We start from the raw sequence: 11,748 nt of genomic DNA on the forward strand, positions 1-11,748 counted from the left end.
AGAACTAACTTATGATGGCCAATATGGTTTGCGAGGCAGTGTCATGAATGTCCTTGAAAATATAAAAAAAAACACAACAAGTTCTTCCTTGATTTATCCAAGATGAGGCTTCAGTCTTGATAGGGCTCAAACGGAAGCTTGAGTACACACATTGCTACTTATCTGGCCTTGTTAGACCATTGCTGACACTAAAGGCCACACACACTCTTCTTCATACCTCTTTATATAAGAAGGAAAACATAACCATAAATGATAAATGGCTTGCACACTTTTAAGAAATCTCACACTCATCACTTTCCCTAGACACAAACACATATGAGATGGAGAACGAGGAAGCTATTGACACTGATGTGCTCCTGCACAGCATCACTACTGTTGAGCAAGTTGTTGATTACAACAATAAAATTTTGTATGTCGCACCATTAGAGGGGAACAATCCACTTGGTTTATTTGCTGATGTGTTCTATGAGGAGCTCAGTTTTCCTATGATCTACTTTGGAGAGCCTAGAAAATACCACCAATACGTATCTAAAAATTACCAAACAGTAGCCAAATGGGAGCTTATGCACAAAGATAGACGTTTTGCCCTCAACATCGAAAACTTATTTTTCAAATCAGTGAAAATCATGACGCAAAAAATACTATCCTCCATTTGGATATGCCTACGCAAAGCAAAACTTGAGGGAGGAACCTTGTTTGCTGGACATGTTTGTCAGGACACAAACATAGAAAAGTAGTCTCGTCACAACTAGGATACAGAGACTTCGAAGCGCTTCGTACCTCGCCAAATTACAAAGAAAAATATAAAAAAAATGTTTTCGGCATGATTCGACAACTAGGGCCACCAACTTTCTTTGTGACATTTTCTTCAGCTGAAAAACGTTGGAAAAAACTTGTTGATGCCTTGGAACAAATAGTGCCGCTTAAGCAAGATAGCGATGAAAGCGATAGCTCCTTCTGTAGATGTTTGGTGCGAGCAGATCCAATAACAACAGCTCACTTCTACCTTAACCGCTTCACAGCCATGAAACGAGCACTAAACGATAGCAAATTATGCGGAAAAATTCTTGATTATTTCTTCGTGATAGAGTTTCAAAGTCGTGGCCACGCCAGCATGATCATGGTCTTTTATGGGTTGAACAAGCTCCTATATTTGAACATGACACAGATGATGCTATTGTGGCATTCGTAGACAGGTACATAAGTACATACGGCTCCAAGCTTCCATCAGACCTTTATGAAATACAAACGCACCATCATAGAAAAACTTTCCTCAAGAAAGGCAAATCCTGTCGTTTTGCCTTCCCAAGGTTCCCCATGCCATTCAAAATCATTCTCAGACCGACTAGCAATGACTACGACAACCATATGAGAAGCAAGAAAACTTTTAAATGCATTCAGAATAGCCTCGATACACTTCCCACTGAAACTAGCATTTCTTTTGAGGAATGGTTACAAAGCGTGCATTTGACATTCGAAGAATATGCTTTGGCAATAACAAACTCACTATCTGCAGCAACAATATTCTTGAAATGAAACATGAAGGACATTTATACAAACAATTTCAACCCCACAATTGCAACACTATGGGATGCAAACACTGATATTCAATTCGTCTTGAACGCACATGGCGCAGCAAGTTATTGCACATCATACATGACAAAAATTGACAACACATTGATAGCAGCAATAAAATCTCAATTTGATATTTGTGTGGCCAACAACGCAACAACAATTGAGCGGCTACGTAAGGTCGGCAACACTATTCTCAACACACAACAAATTAGTGCACAACAAGCATCTTACATAGCGCTATCATTACCACTCCATACTACAACTCGTGACTTTGTTTACATAAGTACTAACCCTCCTGATCAATGTGCATTAGTTCTCAAAAGGAAAGCATCTCTACAAAAACTACACTCATCTGACACAAACATATTCTTCCAAAACATTATTGATAAATATGATGAAAGACCACAAAGTCTCGATCATCTATGCTTGGCTGAATATGCATCAACAATTAAACAAGACGGAACGACTTACAAACCATTGGGCAAAGCTAAGATCATAAGATTCATGAAATATAACATCCTTAAAAACCCAGAAGACCACTATAGAGAACAATGCTTGTTATACCTTCCTTGGACAATAACGAAGACCAACATTTGACAGAATCCTGTATATGGAGTGATGTATATAATGAATATATACAAGCCATAAAATCAAATGAGCTCAAGTTCAATAAAGACCCAAGCCCAATAGAAAAAAACCAAATGTATTACATTTCCTCCCCGACCACAACTAGTACAACCAACAATGACTCACATGCCTCGCATGATGCAGACATTTTTAATGACCTGCACATTAATATGCACTCTAAAAACACTTTCCACTTGCAACATTTCAAGTACACCTCCATGAAAAATGATGACTTTCATGCAGGCATTGAAAAATTAAATGACCAACAACGACACATATTTGACGACATAATATTGAAAAAACGAATTCAACCCAATAAACAAATACACCTCTTTCTCATAGGAGGTGCAAGAACAGGAAAAAAAATCACATTACTATTGTTAGTGGAAGCATTGCAACGATTTTACAACCATAGAAGCGCACCAAGTTCAGAATCTCCAAAAGCATTGCTAATGACATACACAGGAAAGGCAGCTTTTAATATTGGTGGCACCACAATCCACTTAGCACTTTACTTGCCTCTAATTACTTCTACACAAACAAGATTGAGTGCCGAAAAGTTGAATGCACTTTCTCTCCTTTATAAAGACTTGAAACTTGTAGTTTTTGATGAGGTCTCCTTGATAGGTTCAAGCGTGTTCTCCATGACTGACTCTTGTTTGTAAGCAATCAAGCGCAATCACGATAAATCGTTAGGTGGGTTGGATGTCGTTCTTTGTGGTGATCTGTGTCAGGCAAGCTCTATTAAGGACACTCTCGCAAAAACATACGCTTTTAGAAGCAATTTTCCCATCATATTGGCACACTCATCCACAATGCTACGAACTTACACTAACAATGCGACAAAATGATCGAACATTCATAGATATTCTTAATAGACTTTGAATTGCACAACATACTTCTAAGGACCTAGAATATCTTAACAACAACTACTATAGACCTGTTCCAACCAACCGTCAAGTTTCTCATCTGTTTTACTCCAACAAAGAAAAGGACGCTCATAATATTGCCATTTTCAATCAAATGGAGGGAACGCCTCAAACTTTCATCACTATTGACAAAAGAAATAACTCATGCAACAAAACAATTAGCATTCCTGCAGATCCCAAATCCACTAGAGGATTGCATTCCACACTCAACCTAAAAGCAGGCATTGTTGTCGAGTTATGCGCAGGGAACTTGGATATTCTTGATGGATTGGTTAACGGAGCAGAAGGGGAGTACAAAAACTTTACAAAAACAAGCAAAAAAACAATAATTTAGGTTCATTTCTCCAACCCTCTCATTGGAAAGAGTAAACGCTATGAAAATCAAGCATTGTATTCATCGACCATTAACAAAGAATGGACCCCAGTAGAACGAGTCGTTCGTGAATTCCAAGTCGGGAAAAGCTTGAACATCATCTCCAGATACCAATTCCCATTGCAACCAGCTAGTGCTCGAACAATTCATCGCTCCCAGGGTCTTACATTGCAAACACTAACCTTCAATCCTGAACACATAAGAACACATGGTCTCACATACACAGCATTGTCATGCGTCCGAGACCCAACTAATCTTTACCTGCTCAAAAGAATACAACCTTCCCATATCAAGGTCTACCAACCTGTACTAAAAGAACTAGATCGCCTAAAAGCACAAGCTAAATGGATCTCCACTCAAAAGTCATTAAAAGCTTACTCAAACACACATATTATAATTCAATCTCTCAACATTGTGTCCTTCAATAAACACATCAGAAAGATTACAACAAATTCCATCCTCATGACATCGCATGTACTTTGTTTGCAAGAGACAAAACTAAAAAAAAAAAAACCACATCCAATACCAAGCTTTCTACAACTCCAATTTAATGCAAAGCTAGGTGTTTCAATTCTCCAACAAGAAACACTAATCCACTTTGACCATGGGAATATTTCTCGTCCGGGAATTGAGATGTTGCATACAAAAATCAAGTTCACAAACAACAAAATCATCAAAATAGTTTCCCTTTACAATTCACCTTCAACAAGGCTAACAAATTTAATAGACGTATTAAAAACATTGCTTCAACAACACACTATGGAAATTCCAATCATTATCTTGGGTGACTTCAACATTGACATTAAAGTTCCTAATACTTCCTACTATCAGCTTTCCTCTTTCCTAAACAAATATAACATCTGACAGTTGGTAAAAGATGTTACAACTATGTACGGATCTTCTTTGGACCATATTTGGGCGAGCTCTACAATCTTCGAATACGAATCAGGATCCAGCTACATGTACTGGACCGATCACTCCGCGACATACATTATGCTACCTTCTGACCACCTTTGACATAGCCACTCCCCATTTATTCATCATGTTGCAGGCCTCTGTGATCTCTCACCTTGTTTTTCAAGGCTACCATTTACAACATATATTAAAATTATTATTGAATACCTTGAAATTTGAAAGGCGTGTGACCGTCTAAAAAATCAACCCTAGGCAATAATGGCTCTTATATGATCAAAATAAGAACATACTTTATTGCATGGACTCTTCTATTATTCCTCCAAAACTATTCCCTTAACTATGCAAAACTCCCAATGTTTTTTTACTCTTGTACAAGCCCTTTAAAAAAAAAAAAAAAAGCAGAACTCACAATTGCAAGTGCATTATATTGATCATCCCTAAAAATTACAAGGTCTTGCCATCCTCGTGTTGAGCCATCACATCATCCAGGGACCACAGTTACATTGGTTATATGGGTAGCCACCCCTTACGAACCGCTCGCTATCCTTGATACACAAGGTCAATTACCATGTCCTTCTGAGATCTTCTATTTTTACCATTGGCCAAGGTTTTCCCCCTTCCTAGGCATTCCATCTGCTGACAACAAGGCACCAGTAGTCCTTGACCAATCCTCCAAGTTTTTCTTGCGTCCGAGCATCCATATTAGCACTTTGCTTTCGTGTATAATTTCTGTGAAGCTTGCCACCTTAGATCCACCTTCAAACACACGGCGGTTCCTTGTGTGCCATACATTCTTACAAGGCTAGTGATGCATGCTATATTCTCAAGGCATATCTCTAGTTCTAAAGGTCCACTATGGTTTCGTTTGTGGCCTACACCTTTTATGCATGTATTTACTCTAAGTGCATGTATCCCAACTAAAGCTCCCCCTGGAGATAGTCATGTTTCTCAACCTACTTGCCTTCTAGCCGCTCTACTACTCTTATGTAATGGAAATCCCTCATTGAATGTGAAAAATCATGGGTAGCCTCAAGGTACAACATGCTGACAATTAAATTGGCACTCATTTGTTGTCTTGTTATCTAAAGGGGAGTAATGAATGTGTAGCTTGGTGTTTAAGTATTGGACTCGTTCTACAAGGTTGAAATCATGACTGCATAAAACATAGTGTGTGCACGTGCACACCAACGTGTGTGTGTTTTGTATGATTTATTATCCATCCCTTACGTACCCACCTCCATTTTGGGCGAGCCCTTGCTCGGCCAAAGTATACTACCGCTCACTATTCGGCATGATTTATAATTGCATAGTTTGGACTCAGATCTATTGCTCAATTGAGAGGACTAGTGCAACCCTAATGGTATGAGCGATGTCAAAGAAGGCCAACTAGCAAGTGTGACTCATATCACATAGTGAGAAAGGGGGGAAATCTAAGAGAGAAGTTCCATAGAAAAGTTTAAATTGATGGGGATTCTTGGCAAAATTAAACTTAGAGAATATGGAGCAAGGCAATCTCATCATAGACACCGTTCACACGGGTATGGAAGAATCATGGGCAAGGGTTCAATGACCTTACCCATAAGTGAGGAGCTAAATCGGTAAACAAAGAAAGGTGTGTAAGTTTGTGTGTGCACATGGCACCCAACTTGAAGTGGGAAAGATGGACAAAAAATCTAGTGTTTAAAATTGTTTTTTAATAAATTACCTCGTGACTTTTTTATGAAACTCTTTGGATGACATTTTGGTACTCCTTGCAAAGTGTGAAAATCATTATGAGAGAACGTGTTTGCATACTGCACATGCTCGAAATAAACCTCCCACCTACAAAATTTGAAATTTACTGCCAAATTAAACATTTGAAGGTGAGACGACCTCTTAAATGGTGGAAAATTAAATCTTAAAACCTTCAAATATACTCAATATGACTCTTAGTTGTACGTTTTCCAAGTTTTGGAAAACAAGGGTGTGCGTTCGCGCACATGCACACGCTTGCCCCATGGGCTGTGAGTCAAAGAAGGCATTTGACAAGCAAGATCAAAACGAGCAAAGACCTATAAGAGATGACCTTTGAAATTGTGGAAAATAAATCTAAAAACCTTAAATATATTCAATATGACTCTTATTTTTAGGTTTTCCAAGTTTTGGAAAACACGGGTGTGCGTGCATGCGCTTGCCCCATGGGCTATGAATTGAAGAAGGCATTGGGCAAGCAAGATAAAAAAGAACAAAGACCTATAAGTTAAAGATGGCGTGTGACTCTGCTACTCTTAAGCCAATACAAGGCTTAGCATTTGTTCAACCGGTAGTGACGAGAGAGAGAGAGAGAGAGAGAGAGAGAGAGAGAGAGAGAGAGAGAGAGAGAGAAGGGGGGCCAAAACCAAAAATATTGGTATGACAATGACTTCCATTAACATTTCAATAAAAGAGTAAAGTATGAGCATTCCGGTAAGATTAGGAAGTGAAATGATGAAAGAAAAATGCATGACACAGAAGAAAGTTTCAATAGTAGCGTGGTGATGGCGGTAGCAGGGTAGAAGAAGCGTGCAGGCTTCTTGGGACTAGGTCTCGCTGTGCATGAGTGTGTGGCATACTCCAGAGTGAGGTTTGTTCACCTGCAAGGTATGCTCCTTGTGCGCCGAGGCCATTCTGGACCCACAAAATAGGGAGCTTTTGGACGTCAGCCTCAGCGGCTTGGAGGAGATGAATAGGGTAGCGCCAAGTTGCTAGTGCACCGCATCTCCCCCCCCCACTCCAGCACGCCCCCCTCCACTCAACTTGCTGCACAATACCCCTCAGCACTTAATAATCGCGATGGCATCGTAGTTAATAATCGTTTGCAACATACGTTAATTATCGTTGGTAGCAAGTGTTAATAATCGTTGGCAACTTTAGTTAATTATCACCCTTGCTCTTTAAGACCTCCCTTTTGCATGGTACCCCTTTCACACCAGAGCCTTAAAGCCGGGAGTTTGCGGTTGGCCCAATTGTGGAATTGAGCAATTGATAAGCTACTAAAGGTTATATGCTAATGGAATTCGACGGTCTCGCCATAAATGAGGACATTTGCAAATTCTCGCAGATATTAGCGGCAAGGAAAATGTCCAAAACGGAGCTAGCGGTGCCAATGAATATAGGCGGCGGCTTGGTCTTGAGATCGGAGCATGACACGGGAATGTCAGGACCCAGCTCGCCAAAGGTATCAACCATGCAAGAGCTCAAAATTGCTCCGACCGAAAAAGTCCCCTATGAGGAAACAGAAGTGAAAATGGGCTCAGCACAAGGGTTCAAATTCGAAGTAAAAACCATCAAAGACGGGGTTCCTCAGGGACCAATCTGTGTGAATGTAAATAAAGCGTCAAGTTCATCGGCTACTTGCAGGCCAGGTATATCGTTTGCTAGCATACTCAAGGGGCCTAACTCTAGGGATAATGGAAAAAGCTCAGCAGAAGGGATGTCAAGTGCAGGGGATATCAAAAACCTAAAGAATACAAAAGCTAGACTGCAACAACCGCTCTTGGAAGTCAACAAGATGCTTGAGTCCGGCCCTAACAACAACAAAAGAACTTGCTCCCATTCAGAACTCAGTGTGCTGGTAGAAGACGGTGACGAAGGAAATTTGGAATGGCGGCCTCTACACCAAAACAAACTCCATTGCGCCACAAGGGAAATGAGATAAGGGCACCACCTAGTCTTGGAAGCGTGGGCTAGGACCGCTACACAAAGAGAGAGAGAGAGAGAGAGAGAGAGAGAGAGAGAGAGAGAGAGAGAGAGAGAGAGAGAGAGATCAATATGAATGAAGCATTAACCTTAGTGTGTGTACAGGGAATGGATAACTTCAAACACTCCCAACACAAATAGCATGTAGATTACCAAACAACCACTCAAGGATTAGGCAAGATCACATCAAGCACTCTCACACATATATAAAAGATTTATCTTAATTAACATAAGTAAGAGAAGGAGGGATTACTAGCATGAAACAATTTGCACTCTAGAATGTGCAAGAATAGAGTGAATGAATGAGCTTATGGGCGCATGGTGAGTGATACAAAGACTCAATGGGGCTGAGGGAGGCTTGAAATTACAAGGGGAAGGCCTCTTTATATAGGAAAGAGAGTGATTAGGAGTGAGGTTAAGATCCAAGTGTAATTTGTACAAATGAAGCTTGATTAGGGACATTCAACCAATGAAAAAGCTCCTTCTAAGTGATTTGTTGACCAATTAGCTCCATCATCACTTGTGTTGTCTTCACTCCTTCCTCCATAGCTTGAGTCCAAGAGCTTCCTTATTTTAAAATGTAAAGAATCTACATAAACTCAATACATATCTAGTAATAATAGAAAGGGGTTGAATGAGAACTTATGAATTACAACAAGATTAAGCATGACTTGAGAGGTGATTAGAAGAGGAATTTTGATGGGTTTTTGAGCTTTAGAGAGAGGAGGAAGGAGAGGAGGGTGAGAAGACTAATGGCTGATTTTTAGAGAAGGTCTCAATGTGGAAAAGGAAGGGTGTGTGTGTGTAAAGGTAGAGGGGGTGGTCTCCACCATAGTTGAAAAACTGGCGTTCGCCATTTTGGCCATATTTCCTAGACCGTAGATGCAAAAATTATAAAAAAATATGGCCAGAATCTCCAGCTCATCAGCTACAACTTTGATGAAGACAACTTTTCTTGGATCAGAGTGGAAGTATTTTTTAAAAATTCAGCAAAATCATGTGTCTGGTTCCTTCCTTTACCAAGTCTTCCACTTGGGTCCCATTTGTTTGAATCATCATATGGCTCCAAAGCCATGATGATATGAGCCACTCGTGACCCTTGAATCATGGGTGCATGGATCCACAACCACATCATATCTTTTCTTTTCACATTTACATATTTTCCCTTCCCTTTACCACTAGGTTCTCCCTCTACCTTTCACCTCCGGTGAACTAGTTAAGAAAAAATTCCTATCAAATCTTTTTTTTAAAAAATTTTTCCAAGAGGTTGTTCTCACTCTTTCTTTTATTGTAAGCCTCTAGAAGCAAGGAAAACCAACAAAATATAATAAACAAAAATTTGTGATAGGCTCGGATCATAGCCCCCCCAAACCTGGCTAGGGGTATTTATTCCTCTAGCCTACTTTCTTTGATCTTGAGCTGACCTTATCCTGATGTGATAAGGCTTTAGACGCCATCCATTTGTCCTGGTCTTGTGCACTTTACCATCAATGTCTTGAAGTCTGTAAGAGCCATTTTTGAACGTTTTGGTGACCAAGAACGGGCCTTCCCATCGGAAAAGAAACTTTCCATCCTTACGAGTGTCGAAGTGATTGTCATATCGAAGCACCAGAGATCCCTTTTTGATGTCTTTGGATGCTAGCTTTTTGTTGAACTTTTCTCTGCGCTTCTCTACTTCTTGAGAATAGTGGTTGATGGCTTCTTCACGATCCAATTGCAGCCTCTCTAAATCCATGATCCTTTGATGTACTTTCTCCTTTTGAGAGCCTACCTGGCTACCCAATATTCGAAGACTTGTTAACTTCACTTCAATGGGCAAAAGTGCCTCCTTTCCATAACCCAAATGAAAGGGTGTGTACCCTAATGTGGTTTTGAAGGAGGTTCTATAGGCCCATAGAGCTCCATTCAGGTGTTTGTCCCAATCTTGGCGCCTGGCATGTACCTGTTTGGTGAGAATTTTGCAAATGATTCCATTTACCTTTTCCACCAAACCATTGCACTGAGGGTAGTAAGGAGTAGAGTGTTGATGCTTAATATTTAGCTTCTTCATGAGTTCTCCTACCAAGTCTGCTCTAAACCCTGGTCCTCTATCAGATAGTATTTCAAGAGGGGTGCCAAAGCGGCAACAGATGTGGTCAAAGATGAACTGACTCACATCCTTAGCAGTAATTCTATTGGTCGGCATAGCCTCAACCCATCTAGGCATGTAGTCTACTCCCATGATGATGTACTCTTTACCTGACTGAGTGCGTGGTAGAGGCCCTATGGCATCAATTCCCCACTTCTCAAAGGGCCCATATACCTTTATTGGGTTCTGAGGTTCAGCTATGAGCCGTCGTGGTCCTGCTTTCTGATATTCATCACATGTTTGACACCAGTATTTGACATCACGATGAAGACTTGGCCAAGTAAACCCAGCTTGTAGAACTTTTCTACTAGTGACGTCGTGTGTAAAGTGTCCTCCGCACGTATCATCGTGACAAGCTTTTAAAATCTCTTCAATTTCACTCTTCAAAGGCACTCTCCTAAGCACACCATCCTTACCAAGACAATACAAGTCATCATTTACTATGCGATACCTGGTAGCCTTCCTAGCTAACCATCACCTTTCCCCTGCATTCAAGTGTTTAGGAGCCTCTCCTTGCTCCAGAATGTGCATAATATCTTCCAAGTCCTCCTTGCCTTGCTGAAGTGGAAGTTTGATGGCCACTGCTCCCACTATTGACTCATTTAACTTTGATGATGCTAGGTGGTCTGCATCCTTGTTCTGGTCTCTTGGCACATGATGTACTTGTGCCTCCCTAAATCTCCTCATAAGAGCTTTGGCTTCTCTCATTTAGTAGAAAGACGGGCATTTTTGCAAGCCCATGTACCTTGCATTTGCCTTACCAAAAGCATGGAGTCACCAAAAGCGTTTAATCTCTTAATTGAATTATCGAGGCACCAACAAAGGCCATGAATTAGAGCATGATATTCTGCTTCATTGTTGGAGTGGACATCTTCTAGAGTGATCCCTTCACCATGGATCCTCTCTCCCAATGGAGATAAGACCACGATGCCTGCAGCTGCCTTATCCTTGGTTCTCTTGTATGCTCCATCAAAGTAGAGGCTATAAGCATTGACCAAAGCCTCTGGAGCTGGAGGTGGTGGAAGTTCCTTTCTCTTCAAATGGAAAACTTTTTCATAGCACTTGTTTGTTAAAATGTCGGCTAAGCATGCTCGAGTTGTTCTTTCAACCTGTATTGTATAATCAAACTCTTGAAGTTGCACCACCCACTTTGCTATTTTGTCAGAGATTTCCATATGTTGTAGTGCATAGGGAAACATATCCTCCACAGTGATAATTACAAACCTCTTCGGTAGCAAGTATGGCCGAAATTTGGTTACCGCAAACATGAGAGCTAACACTAGCTGTTCTATCAGGGTGTAGGCCTTCTCTGTGTTTTCCATGAGGCGGCTAGCAAAATACACAGGCCTCATAAAGGATGTTTTTGGATCTTTTTGTAGGAGGGCAGCACCAATGGCCTCTTCTCCCACACTAGGGTTTACAAAGAATGTTTCTTCCCAACAAGGTTGGAGGATTACAGGGAGTGACCCTAACATTTTTTTAAT

Source organism: Adiantum capillus-veneris, chromosome 1 (genome assembly GCF_014529385.1).
Source record: "Adiantum capillus-veneris isolate H3 chromosome 1, ASM1452938v2, whole genome shotgun sequence".
Lineage (NCBI taxonomy): Eukaryota > Viridiplantae > Streptophyta > Polypodiopsida > Polypodiales > Pteridaceae > Adiantum > Adiantum capillus-veneris.